This window comes from Piliocolobus tephrosceles, chromosome 5 (genome assembly GCF_002776525.5).
Source record: "Piliocolobus tephrosceles isolate RC106 chromosome 5, ASM277652v3, whole genome shotgun sequence".
NCBI lineage: Eukaryota > Metazoa > Chordata > Mammalia > Primates > Cercopithecidae > Piliocolobus > Piliocolobus tephrosceles.
Genome location: NC_045438.1, coordinates 81,820,886 through 81,834,279, shown reverse-complemented (window position 1 = coordinate 81,834,279; position 13,394 = coordinate 81,820,886). Strand labels below are relative to the sequence as shown.

The following is a 13,394-nucleotide window of genomic DNA, read 5'->3' as shown; positions in this document are numbered from 1 at the left end:
TGAATTTGGGGGAGGGGAGTCATTGTTTATCTTGCTACCCTGGCTCTGTGTCCATGGAGAAGGAACTTCACTTCTCTCAGTACCTCTAAAAGAGCTTCTCTGAGAACTTGACTTCCTGAGTACGCTAAGTGTCATTTCCCCAGGGTGTTTCAAGGATTAAATGTGATAATAATACACATAAAGCAATTAATAACACCTAGCACATAGTTCGCATTCAGTAAATGCTAGTTATTGACTATGGCAATAATATAATTAACCAGTAGCCTATTGATTATTTAGGAGTTTTTTTCCCCATTTTTGTTATTATAGACAAGCTCCTAGTGGGCACTCTTGTGACTATACTTTTTTTTTTTATATTTATGATTATTTCCTTAACATAAATCTCTAGGAGTGGTTTGCAAAATGTTAAGCCTTTTAATTTAACAATTCTTGGCAAGGCACAGGGGCACGTGCTTATAATCCCAGCACTTTAGGAGGCTAAGGCAGGAGGATCAGTTGAGCCCAGGAGTTTGAGAGCAGCCTGGGCAACATAAGGAGACCCCCGTTTCTACAAAAAATACAAAAATTAGCTGGGTGTGGTGGCTCATCCCTGTAGTCTGAGTTAATCGAGAGGTGGAGGTGGAGGATCACCTGAGGCTGGGAGGCCGGGGCTACACTTCAGCCTGGGTGCCAAAGTGAGACCTTGTCTCCAAACAAGCGAACAAAACATTCCTTTTTGCACTGCATGCTTTGATGATTGGCTTTTGTTGCCCAATGTGTGAAATTATCTTTTGCACAGCAGTCTGGAGATCCATCTTAGATTTCCCCAAATGACCATTCCTAGAAACTCATATTATGCTGAAGGTCTGAGAATGCTAGTGCTTGTTCACCAGCTGATTATCCTGATGGTAACTCACAGAGGCCCGAGAGATGGGACAACGACGTGTCACGGGGAACCAAGGCCAGTCAGGCACAGGAGAGGTGCCTGATCTGAAACAAAGTCACTGGATTTTGCAAAGCAGTTTTGAACACTCAGGTAGACGGTAAACCACAACAACTGTGGCAGGAAAACAGCCCACCACAAATAAAAGCCTAAAACCCCAGCTGACTCTGTTCATGCCTTAATAAGAAATTGCTCAGCAGTTCAAACGCCCTGGTTCAAAGCCCTCCCCACAAGGCGACGAACCTGAGGCCATTGTTCCGGGTAATCCTCAGGCCACGGGTGATTTTGAACAGATTGCACAAGGGCACAGGGTGTTTTAGAGACGCCCTCATCTTTGTCAATCCTGAACACTCCCACTTCCTTCTCCTCAGCCCAGAGGTGCTACGGGATGAGAAAAAGGAAAGGGCTCTAGTGTTCCCAGCTGAAGTCAGAGGACTTTGGTTTCCTTTTTTTTTTTTTTGAGATGGAGTCTTCTCTGTCACCTAGGCTGGAGTGCAGTGGTGTGATCTCGGTTCACTGCACCCTCCACCTCCCAGGTTCAAGCAATTCTCCTGCCTCAGCCTCCTGAGTAAGTAGCTGGGATTACAGGCACCTGATACCACACTGAGCCTTTATGTGTGTGTGTGTGTGTGTGTGTGTGTGTGTGTGTGTGTGTGTACTTTTAGTAGAGTCAGAGTTTTACCATATTGGCCAGACTGGTCTGGAACTCCCGACCTCAGGTGATCTGCTCGTCTCGGCCACCCAAAGTGCTGGGATTACAGGTGTGAGCCACCACAAGTGGCCTGGTTTCCAATTTTAATTTTGCTTTTCATCATATCAGAATGAAGAGAGTTGCATCCAAATGCACCAGCAAACAAGGTCATAAAGTAGATGACAGAACGCACCTGTGCACTAAGGCAGTGGCACATGACAGCAACATTTCCTTCTGCAGCAAATACATGAACCTTTAGTCAGCTTGTTTTGACCACAGTTAGAAAATATTACCAGTGTAGTGACCACAAATGGTATTTGAAAACATCTCGACGGTTTGGAGGGGCCAAAACAAAAAACTATCCACCTCCCACATATTTATACAGCCCAGCCTGTCCTCCACCTCCCACATAAAACTACTTTTCTTTTGTTTGACATTCTTTTTCTGACATAATGTTTGAAATCGTTCAAAAAAGTCATGAACTTGGAGGTGAGTAGGTCTAGCTGAAAATCTATATTTAGCTTTGCAGCAGTCTTGTAAAAACTTGTTTTTATTTTGATTGTTGTGGGTTTGCACCCCTGGAGTTTCATTTTGACTTTTAGGGTTAAGTAAGTTTCAAAATGAAATGCATCCAGTTGTCAAAATTTCCCCCAGGTTTTAAGTTTTAAAACTGAGGTCTCTCTTATTTCATAGGTTTTAACGATTAGTTCCCCCCACCCCCAAATTCCTCTCCTCTCCCTCTGGTACCTTGACAATCTCCTTCCTCCTATAAGTGTAATCCTTTTCTCTTGCCTCCTTATTCCCTTGGGAAACAATAAGTAGCGGCCAGAGGAACACCCTTGTTTTAGGTGTCAAAGAGCTGAGCTCACATTCTTGCTCCTGGGTGGTGAAGGAAACTTGAGGAGATTGCTGCCTCAGTTTCCCCTTTGGAAAAAGGGGATGCAAATAAGAGCTCCCCTCTATTTCTTAAAGGTGCCATGACTGGAAAACCAAGTTGAACTTTACTGAAAATTAAGGAGCAATGTTCCTCCTAAGTACAAACTGTCACGATGGTGAGGGATTCACTACCCAATGACTTCTATAAGTATTCGCAGCCTCAGGCCTTGGCACTGGAAGCTACAAATTGGATTCCTGTTACCCAAGGAAGGTATAGCCTCAGATAGGCAGGCACTCTGATTGGCAAAGAGAAGAATAAATTATTAAGCCAGTCTGCAAAGCCATAATAAGGTGAATGAGCTAATGGCACTCTATACTTCTTCCATTATCACATTGTATTGGGACTTTTTAAATGTCTGTTAAACATGAGGCAAGATGTTTCGTAAACTAAAGCTACATTCGGTTTGTATTCATTCTGTATTGCTGTCGTAACAAGTTACCATAAACGCTGTGACTTTAAGTACACACAAATTCACTATCTTACGGTTCTGGAAGTTGGAATTCCAAGATCAGTTTTACTGGGTCAAAATCAAGATGTTAGCAGGACTTTGCTCCTTGTGGAGGCTCCGGAGGAGTTATCTGTGTCCCAGCCTTTCCCAGGGGCTACAGGCTGCCTGTATTCCTTGGATCGTGGTCCTCAGCTCTCTAACACATATTCCTGCTTCCCTCTCAGAAGAATCTTTGTGATGACATCAGGCGTGCCTAGATAATCCAGGATAATCGTCTCATCTCAAGATCCTTAACACAATCACACTTGCAAAATCCCTTTTGCCACGTAAGCTAACATATTCAGAGGTTCTGGGGATTGGGATATAAACATCTTTGGAGGACTCAATATTCAGCCTAGACAAGCTATAAAAGCAGGGACTTGATCTGCCTTGCTCGCTGTTGATCCTAGTACTTAGCACACACCTTGTTCATAGTAGGCACTTGATTAATGTAAGTAGAATGAATGAAAGAAATAGATTATGTCTGGTTTTGGCAGTTCGGATCATCAGATGCTTATTGTGTACCAACTGTAAGCCACACCCATAGTGGGTGCAGAGCTGTCCTGTAGCATACAGTCTGACTGGCAGACAGTCAAGGAGAAAACTGAAACAAGTAAAAGTAAACCCTGGTGTCCAGAAGCCCAGGAGAGCCAGGGCATCATAACAATTCTGTTTTCACTCTTGGAATTTCTTTCTTTATTGGTTGGCTGCTGCCTTCTCTAAGAATTCTTTGAACACATCCCCTTGGCAAATGTGATTAATGATAATTAGATTTATTTACTTCTAGTTCTTTTTTTTTTTTTTTTTTTTTTTTTTTTGCTGATGCGCTAAGGGTCTGTACTTGAGAATCATTAAAAGAATTAACAATTAAGTTTCTGCAGAACCTCCTCATCACCATCCTCTGCCCAGCATGGGGAAAGCTCAGGTGGCTCGAAGGAGGTCAGAACCAAAGTTCAGAAATACAGAAAAGCTTAAAGGGATTTCCTGAGCTAGCCTGGGAACCTAAGCACTGTCATTCACTGGGTTTGTGTGTAAATGTGTTTCAAATTTCAAACAGTCGCAATACACTTGGCATTTCAGAACATAACTGCTAGCAAGTTATATGCCGCCTGCTTGTGCACCAAGGTCCAAAAACTGCTTTTCTATGTTTCAGTTGAAAATGACTCAGGTGAATTACAGAACACCTTATGGTTGAAATTCCTTTTATATTTGGTCTTCTGGGTTTCAGAAGGGCTGTCCACATGCAGACCTTCTAAAGAGCCAATCACCAGTTTCCTGTATACCCCAGCCTTGGGGCTTTTTGCCATCTCTCTGCTTTTCTTCTTTCCCTTTTAATCTCTCTGTTATTAAATAGTCAGAAGTGGGCTGGGGGTGGTGGCTCATGCCTGTAATCCCAGCACTTTGGGAGGCTGAGGTGGTTGGATCATTTGAGGCCAGGAGTTCAAGACCAGCCTGGCCAACAGGGCGAAACACCATCTTTATTAAAAATACAAAAATTAGCTGGGCATGCTGGCAGGTGCCTGTAATCCCAGCTACTCAGGAGGCTGAGGCAGGAGAATTGCTTGAAGCTGGGAGGCAGAGGTTGCAGCGAGCTGAGATCACGCCACCGCACGCCAGCCTGGGCAACAGAGCGAGGCTCCATCTCAAAAAAAAAAAAAAGTAAACAGTGAGAAACGGAGTCCCCTTTGTCTGGAGGGGGAACGGCTGGCTGGGAGGAGGATGTCAATGGGAGGCTGAGGGGAGATAGCTGCAGAGACTGCAGCAGCCATGGCGGGCAGGACAGAGATGGGTGTAGGAGCACTAGTGGACAGGCCATGTGTACATGGAGGATACTCAAAAGGCAAGGACTGTCTGACACTTGCAGACCTGCACCACCTCCCTTCCTGCCTCTAGGGTGCCAGGCTCTTGAAGAAATAAATACTTACCCATGTTTGAAAGGTTGACGGGCCTTCTGAGAGTTTGAAGGGGTATTTTCTGTTGTTCAATTGTGAACACATTTGGTTGCAGTTTTGAAGACTTTTCTTCTAGAACTTTGCATGTCCTTTTAGCTGATAACACTCCTGAGCACGAATGTCTCTGTGCTGCTGCCCTTTGGGTGCGTTGGAAAAAAATAGACTGCTAATCCTACGCGCCTGCTTTCAATTCTGCCCACATGAGTTTGGTGCAGGAGGTTTGTTCCCTCTGAACATTTCTACACAATCTTCAAAACCTGCATTTTTTTTATACTAGCACATCTCTGCTGTTGGCCTCTTAATGTACACACACACACACACACACACACACACACACACACGCACGTTGGGGCTCCATAGTTCTACCATTTGTGTTCTCAAAGGGAAGAGTTGGCGAGGGTGAGCTAGGATGACCGCTAGATGACAGTATATAAAACACTTCTTAGGTGGGCAGGTGAATGAAGTTTGAAAACTGCCCAGAGCTGTGATTCCCAGATTCTGATGTGTAAAATTTTTTAAAAAGAAAAAGAAGGCCGAGTGTGGTGGCTCATGCCTGTAATACCAGCACTTTGGGAGGCTGCAGCAGAAGAATTGCTTGAGTACAAGTTGAGACCAGTCATAGTGAGACCCTATCTCTACAAAAAATAAAAAAAATTAGCCAGGTGTGGTGGCACACACCTGTGGACCCAGCTTCTTGGGAGGCTGAGGTGGGAGCATTGATTGAGCCTGGAGGTTGAGGCTGCAGTGAGCCATGATCACACTGTGTGGGCAACAAAACAAGACTCTGGGCGTTCCAGCTTGGGCAACGAAATGAGACCCTGCCTTTAAAAAAGAAAACAGGAGAGAGCCATTGACTTGCCAAGTTTTTATTTTGCCAGGGGACATCATTAAGATATAAATCAACTTCCACTGCTCCCTAAGAGAAACATTTTAGTCATGAAGAAATAGAAAGGACAGAATCTCAAAACAAGCAATTATCTTGTAAACCCCAAAGGTAGCTTTATGAAAAACTTACCACACTGTCCTTTTGTGCCCATTTTGATGCAGACCAGTGAAAGAATCATCATGAACAAGCATTTGGGAAATAAACCTAGAGGAAGATTTATAATTCCAGGTTGTGTTTCCATGAGTGAAATTAAGATAATTGATCTTGCAGTATGTTATCTTATGTTATCTTCAAAATGAATCTAAGAGCTAAGTAAAGTTTCAGTCCAGAGGCACAAAGAAGAAACAGGGATTGCCATTTGATAAAACTGCTGTGGTCTGAATGTCCCCCAGATTCGTGTGTTGAAACTTAATCTCTACTGTATTTTCTTAAGAGGTGGGGCCTTTGGGAAGTGGTTAAGTTGTGAGGGCTCCACCTTCATGAAGAGTTTAGTGCCTTATAAAAGGGTTGGAAGGAGCCAGCTTAGACTCCTCTGTTGCTCCTCTATCACGTGACAACACCTAGATGGCCTCATCAATGAGGAAGGAATGAGCCTTCATCAGACACTGAACCTACCTTGATCTTGGACTTCCCAACCTCCAGAACTGGGAGAAATAAATTTCTTTTCTTTATAAATTTCCCAGTCTCAGGTATTTTGTTATAGCAGCAGAAATGGACTAGGACACTCACTAAGATGAGGCGAGCACACAGGAATCACTGCATATGTACTGGGTGTGTTGCTGAGCCACCTCCCTCTTCATCTGGGCCACCTCAGCCTTCTGTTTGTCAGGATCAAAACTGATGATTGCTAAGCCTCCTTGGCCCTAGGGATGGGGTCGTTGAGCTGAACCTCTCCTGAACCAGGCCTGTAGGAACTGCATTCAGGTTCCAGGCTGGTGGGGAGGGTTAGCTCAGGCTCTCCCTCCTGCCATCTTGCCTGACCTCACCAAAGAATTCTGAACCAGAACATGGGTGTGCAACCTTCTGTGGCAGAGATGGGTGAAGTGAGATGCTATGCCCTGTTAAACGATGTGCTAAACACTAATATGGCGAGTCAAATTCTAACTTTCAATTAGAGAGCCCTGATTTCAAATTCTGGGGCTTGGGCAAGTCACTTCACCTTTCTAATATTCAGCCTTCTTGTTTGAAAATCAGGCCATTTGAACACCTACCTCTTAAAGCCATTGTGAGATTAAACGAGGTAATCTACATAAAGTATATAATGCAGCACTTACTGTGTGTCCAATGTGCATTAACTAATATTAATAACATTGGTGCAGGGTGCTCCTTTCTAGAGGCAAGCAGGCTGGATCATCCTAAAAGATGCTTTGAGATGCGTGCTGAACATCATGTTTTGGAAGAAATTTGCTGCTAGTAAATCCCTACCTCTGACTCTCTGATTTCCTTTTAACAGCGCGTGCTCTATGGCTGGTCACAACGTGGAAGGGACTGGAGTGTTTGCAGCCTGAGGAGTTGCTTCTGTAGAGGAGGAGATCTGGAGTGTCGCCTTCTGGATCCGAGTGGCCCTGCTTATTCATAAGGATGGAAATGACTTGGTATTTAAATGGTGGGGAGTCCAGTTAAGCTCTTCTCTCATTCACTATATTCAAGATCCCATAGTAGGTATCTCCCCAGCAAAACTACACAGCCTCTGGTGAGGCTGGAGAGCACAGAGAAAACTCCAGATTGCCAAATACACTGACAATGACACCACACACTGGAGCTGTGCGATGACTCACCCTGCCTGAGTAGGAAAACTCTCCCCTGTCACTGCTGAGAGCAGGCAACGTTAAGGGGTCCTTGGAAGGCTGTGCTTGTACTGCCACCTAGTGGTTAGAAAAAGTAAGGCCCGCTCTGAGAAGGGTCCTGGATCCCATAGTCCGAGCTATGCAGTCAATCATTAAGTCAGCATCTTCCTCATGAAAATTTAATAAGATGAATATCTTATTGAAAACTTGGCATGCTAATTTCGTAATTTAATTTCATCATTCCCCCAACAAAGCACTGAAAAGTTTGTGAGAGTCAAAATAGAGTGAAGAGCACCAGCCTAGGAGTTCAAAGTCTCCTTTGAGTGACAACTCCCAGGATAACTTGGAGGAAGTGGCCTAAACCTTCTGTTTTCTCTAGGAAAAAAATGGAAGTTAATTCCCCAAGTGTATCTCTCAGTAAATGGTTGTGAGGTTGAAATGTGGAGACACTTGTTCTCCTCTTTCTAGCATGCTGCTTCCCTGGCCCCATGTTCTCTGGCTTCTAAGCACACGTTCTTTGCATTTCTTTTTAATTTCTGAATTTCAGCGAAATAGTCTCTATCTCTGGAGACCCTTTGGTTTCAGAACGTGGGTTTGTTCCCATGAATCAACTGCCCCAGGAATATCAAACAATGCTTACATGGGCCCGTTCTCTGTGGGTGCTTTTCTCCTTGACATAGCAACAGTTACACCAGCTCTACCCCAAAATGTGCCAAGCTCTTGATACACAAAATTTGGGTGTTGTGTTGAAGTGATAGGTCCAAGATCCTAAGGGTCAATAGTCTGTAAACCTACTGTTAGGGAATTTTAAACTTCTCCAGTGTGGTGTGTGAGTGCAAAGGGGCATAGGATGGGAACTCCAAAGACCTTGGTCTACTCTCCAGTGCCCTTTGATTCTGGGCTCCTCACTTAACATCAGCACCCTCATCTGTAAAATGGGACTATATGATAAGAACTTGTCAGGATCGTTAAGGCGATCCAGTGAGGTAATGTTTGAGACAGTTATGTGTAAAGCAGAGAGGCCTGTACTGGTGTTAGTTATCGTCTTTATGATTGTTCCCTCATTTGGCACCTCTTCTATAGCAATTACGGTACTGGATTTGGGGTAACCACCACTACCTCAGGTTTACTAGGTGTATATGTTTTCCCCCACCAAGATTTACTGTATTTAAACAATTGGTGGATCCACCTACTATCATTATTTGAAGATGATGTAGTCACAGCCTATGTGGTTTTGTGAGCCAGCAAAGAATAGTTTAATGGTTCAATTAGCTCCTTGAGGAGATACATGGTGGTTGAGATATGCCAAATAAGCAGCATGCAACCTCTGTGGGGAGAAAAGAAGTCAGCCGACTTCTTGTGAAGACACAGCTTCCTGCAGAGCCAGATGTAGCTCGCATTTTCCTCTTGCTTGTTCCCAATAGCAGTGCTCAGGGGGGATAAACTTTACTTAACCTAATTAATTTTAATCACAGCTTTCAAATCTCATACTGTGAAAAGAATTACAAATTGGAATACATTAATAGAAGCCATAGTTTATGCTGCAAGCTAATCATGAAATGTGCATTTACATTTTCTGCATGAGTTTGCAATTACCATTAAAATAAAATTCCGTTATGTCCTTTTAAATTACCAAAATGTGAAGAGCAGATTGAGCCAGGCCCATTTTTGTGCTACATTACTAGATGAGTGTCTAAATTCCCAAGAATTAGACGACTTCCTCCATTTGAGTTGCAGTGTGGAATGATTTCCAGTTGTCTGCTTTGGGCAATTTCCGTTTTTAAATAATAATCTTTTAAACTGATTGTGCAAACGTCTCATCCGCTTTAACAGAAGCCCTTTAAATGTAGTACAGAGAAGAAATTTTACGTATATATAAAAATTATGTGTGTGTATACATACCTATATCTACATATGAATGATATATGCATGTAAGTTTTCATTTAAGTTCCATGTAAACTTTTATGGAGGTATACATGGAAGTAAATGCCAGCTGGTTCCTCAGAGAATCTGAGGCATTTAGAGGAAACACAGAAGGTATAAAAATAAAACTTTAATAAAGAGTTAGCGCCTCAATTAGAATAGAATGGCAAGACGTCTGCAAAGTCAGCATGGCTTTTATGTGGGGAGGACTTGGCAATTTTGCCCCTCTTTCACACATACCATGTTGCTCGGTCCTCACAGCAATGATCCTGAGGTGGGCAGCACAGGTGTGATTTGATTGTCCCCATTTTACAGATGAGGAGACTGAGAGCACATCAGTGAGGAGCAGAGTGGGTCTTTCAACTCCAGGCGGAGACTGTTTTGGCAGAGAAGCTCCCTCCATCTAGAAAAACAATTTTTAAACTATCACAACTCAGTAAGGAGGGACAAGTAGGCATAAGCAGTGACTGACCACCTGCTAACATCATCCTGATACCTAAATAAAAGTGATGTAAAACACCATGGAGTGAATGCGCCTTCATAATAAGTTATGCGACTTTGGCTGGTTTGTTTGGCCACCTAGCTGGACTTACTCAGACTTTGGATTTTCAGAAATCTTTTATGTATAATTATGCCTGAGAATGTTCCTAGCATACTGCTGACTGGTTATTAGGCATGTGCAGAAACAGTACCCCACAACAACAGTGTAAGGAAGGGTAGGTAGTATCTTTTCCTCGCTCATAGAATGAGGGCCTTCGGACCTACTTCAGAGGAAGGTCAGATAATTCTTTCATGGCCTGCTTCAGTGGAGAATGGCAGGAGAAGGTCAGAGAAACCTTCCTGCTTCTGTTTTCTAAAATGCTGAGGTGCTATGTATTGCAGTAGCATGTCCTGAGCCTCATCTTCATCAATAACCACCACCACCACAACAATAATAGTAAATAGCAGCTACCAAGTGTTGATTGCTTACTGTGTTCTAGACATCTTGTCATGTGATAGTCTTATCCACTTAGTTCTTTGTTGATATGGTTTGGCTCTGTGTCCCCACCCAAATCTCACTTTGAATTGTAATCCCCATAGGATCACCACATGTTTACGGAGAAACCTGGTGGGAAGTGATTGGATTATGGGGACAGTTTCCCCACGAGCCTTGCTTGTGATAGTGAGTGAGTTCTCACGAGATCTGATGGTTTTATAAGAGGCTCTTCCCCTTTCACTCATTTGTGTCTTTCTTGCCTGCCACCATGTAAGATGTGACTTTGCTTCTCTCTCACCCTCCATTATGATTGGAAGTTTCCTGAGGCCTCCCCAGCCATGCGAAACTGTGAGTCAGTTAAACCTCTTTCCTTTATAAATTACCCAGTGTTGGGTATGTCGTCATAGCAGTGTTATAATGAACTAATACATCTGTCTTCTTTTTTCTCAGGTAAATATTCCATTTCTGCCAAGATGCCCACCAACCAGTGCATTCCAAGACTATGAGGCGCCATGAATCCCTGGCTGGCTCACATGAAGGCAAATCCCCTTCAGGACCAGAAAGACCAGGTCACTTTGTCCAAAGGTGGTCCAGTTCCAGATACTCAGGTCTTCTTTAGATGTCACCTTCTCTTGACCTGCTTTCTCTTGGCCTAGCACCTCTTTCAGTCATCACTGATATCACTTGCTTTCAGATTCAGATATCTAAAGACTCTCCCCTAGGGCACAATGTCCTGTCTCATCCATCTTTATGAAGATAGTGCACAGTGGGGGCAGGGGATACCTGAAAGACCTGGGCTTTCACATTGTGCAGACCTGGTTGTGAGCTGGGCTCCACTGTGTGCCAGCTGAGATTGGGTGATTTGCTGAACTGCTCTGCACTTCAAGTTTCTCATCTGTTAGCAGGGATTTAAAATCTGTTTTGCAAGGATGTTGTGTGGAGATGAAATGTGACATCTATGTGATACATGCAAACAGTCCCTGGCACAAAATCAGTGCTTGATGCCATGACTCAGAGGCTCTGCCTGGTCCCTTGCCCAAGCTCGTCTATCCTTCTTTTTATGTCCCTTAGTATCTTTCTTAGCTCCTTCCATAGGAGATATCTGGGCCCATTTTCTGAGCAAGCACCAGCTCCATCCCACAATTTCTACCTCCTTCCTCCCCACTTTCCTCCTCACCATCCAATTCTGGGTCCGTGGACTTAGTTACATTCTAGTCAGCTCTCTGCCAGCCCTGAGGGCCTGGCTGGACTCCGGCTGGATGGGACCCTGTGCCTTGGGTGCAGGGAGGATCTGGACAGTCTTCCAGCAGCCTCTGCACTGTTGGCCATGGAGTTGAGGGCAGTGGATCCCTATGGTTCGTCTCAGTTGCTGTGCCATCAAGACTGGGGGATGGGGTGGGCAGCGAGTAGATTAGATCTCAATATTCAAGTGTTGTCTGTGGACCAGCAGCACTGGCGGTCACCTTGGAGCTTGTTAGAAATGATAAATCTTGGCCCACTGAATCAGAATCTTCATCTTAACAAGATTTCCAGTCATTCCTTCTGAGCCCTGGGTTGACCCCTAGTGGGCAAGTGCCCCTCAAATCACTACACAGGAGAACTGTTGGCAAGATGATTCTTCCCTCCAGGGTCAGCAAAGGTATCTGCAAATCCTTCAGTAGGGGTGTATGTGTTTAAAACACGCACTAAAGTCTAATTTATTTATGCAGGAATCATTTTTAAATTTCTTTTCAGATTGTTAAAGTAAACCTTTGAATCCTGACCCATCTGTGATGTAAGATGTGACTGGCCTTGCTTCATGTATAGAAGTCACACCCCACAATAACAATGTAGGGGAGGGAAGGTAATATCTTTTCCTCACCCATGGAACGAGGGCCTTATGACCTACTTTAGCTCAGGGAATTCTTTTATGGTCTGCTTCAGGTTAGCAGGCCTGTGCCCATGTCATTCAGTAAAATCTCCCTAAACCATAGCCACTCTGACCCTTTCTCATTACGGAGACTGAATCACACACACATACACACATACACACACAGGCCATGACATGATGTTTTCCTCCCCCTGAACCTGTGCTTATATGTTATCTCTTCTGCCTGGGATGTCCTTGCTGTCCTTAGGGTGAATTTTAGTCATCCTTTAAGTTTCATTTAAAGTGTCAGCTCAGTCACAGTGCCCTATGTAAGATGGCTGCGTGATGGTGTTTCTGCTGTTACCACATTGCAGTCCAGTGTTCTGTTGATGGTGTGATCACCTCCTGGAAACATTGAACTCAGTGAGGGCAAGTTCTGTGTTGTATTTAATCATCTTTGTATCTCCAATACCCAGCACAATGACAGGCACGCTGGAGATGCCCCATAGATGCTTATTGCATACGCAGAAAAAAAGCTTAGCTTGCTGTGATGGCTTTTTGTTTTGTCCTTTGAAGTTTAATCAGAATAAAAGAAAATAACTGCAGACTCTAAACGTTTGGAAAGTTTCTGTAAAACCTTACAACCCAAATGAAAAAAAAAAGATCAAAGGGAAATTAGACAGCAATTTGTTTTAAAAAAATGTAGTGGCGTTTTAATTAGACAATATTCTTCTCATTGAAATGAGAAACTCCCAGGGAAATACTTGATGTGTTAGAGTCTCCCTCCTCACATTTTTTTCTCCAGCTATTACAGGACCTGCTGAGCAGGCTTTGTGAAGAAAAGCTCCTAGGATGCTGCACAATGAAGACACTCAGCACTTAACACAGCGCTCTGCTCTTGCCACAATTATGCCTTTCACTTCTCCCGGCCCTGCGGGGGGGAAGCCCGAGTTATTGACTGAATTTGATGGCTAAGAGGCCCTG

General features: G+C 43.8%; 1 long non-coding RNA gene across 1 annotated transcript; it reads left to right on the top strand.

The window, feature by feature from the left end:
- Positions 1 to 1,431: 1,431 nt before the first annotated feature.
- LOC111538091 lies at positions 1,432 to 13,015 on the top strand. Its single transcript, XR_002730210.2, has 3 exons — positions 1,432 to 1,490; positions 7,329 to 7,470; positions 11,012 to 13,015. It is a non-coding gene; the product is annotated as an uncharacterized LOC111538091 (long non-coding RNA).
- The last annotated feature ends 379 nt before the right edge of the window (positions 13,016 to 13,394 follow it).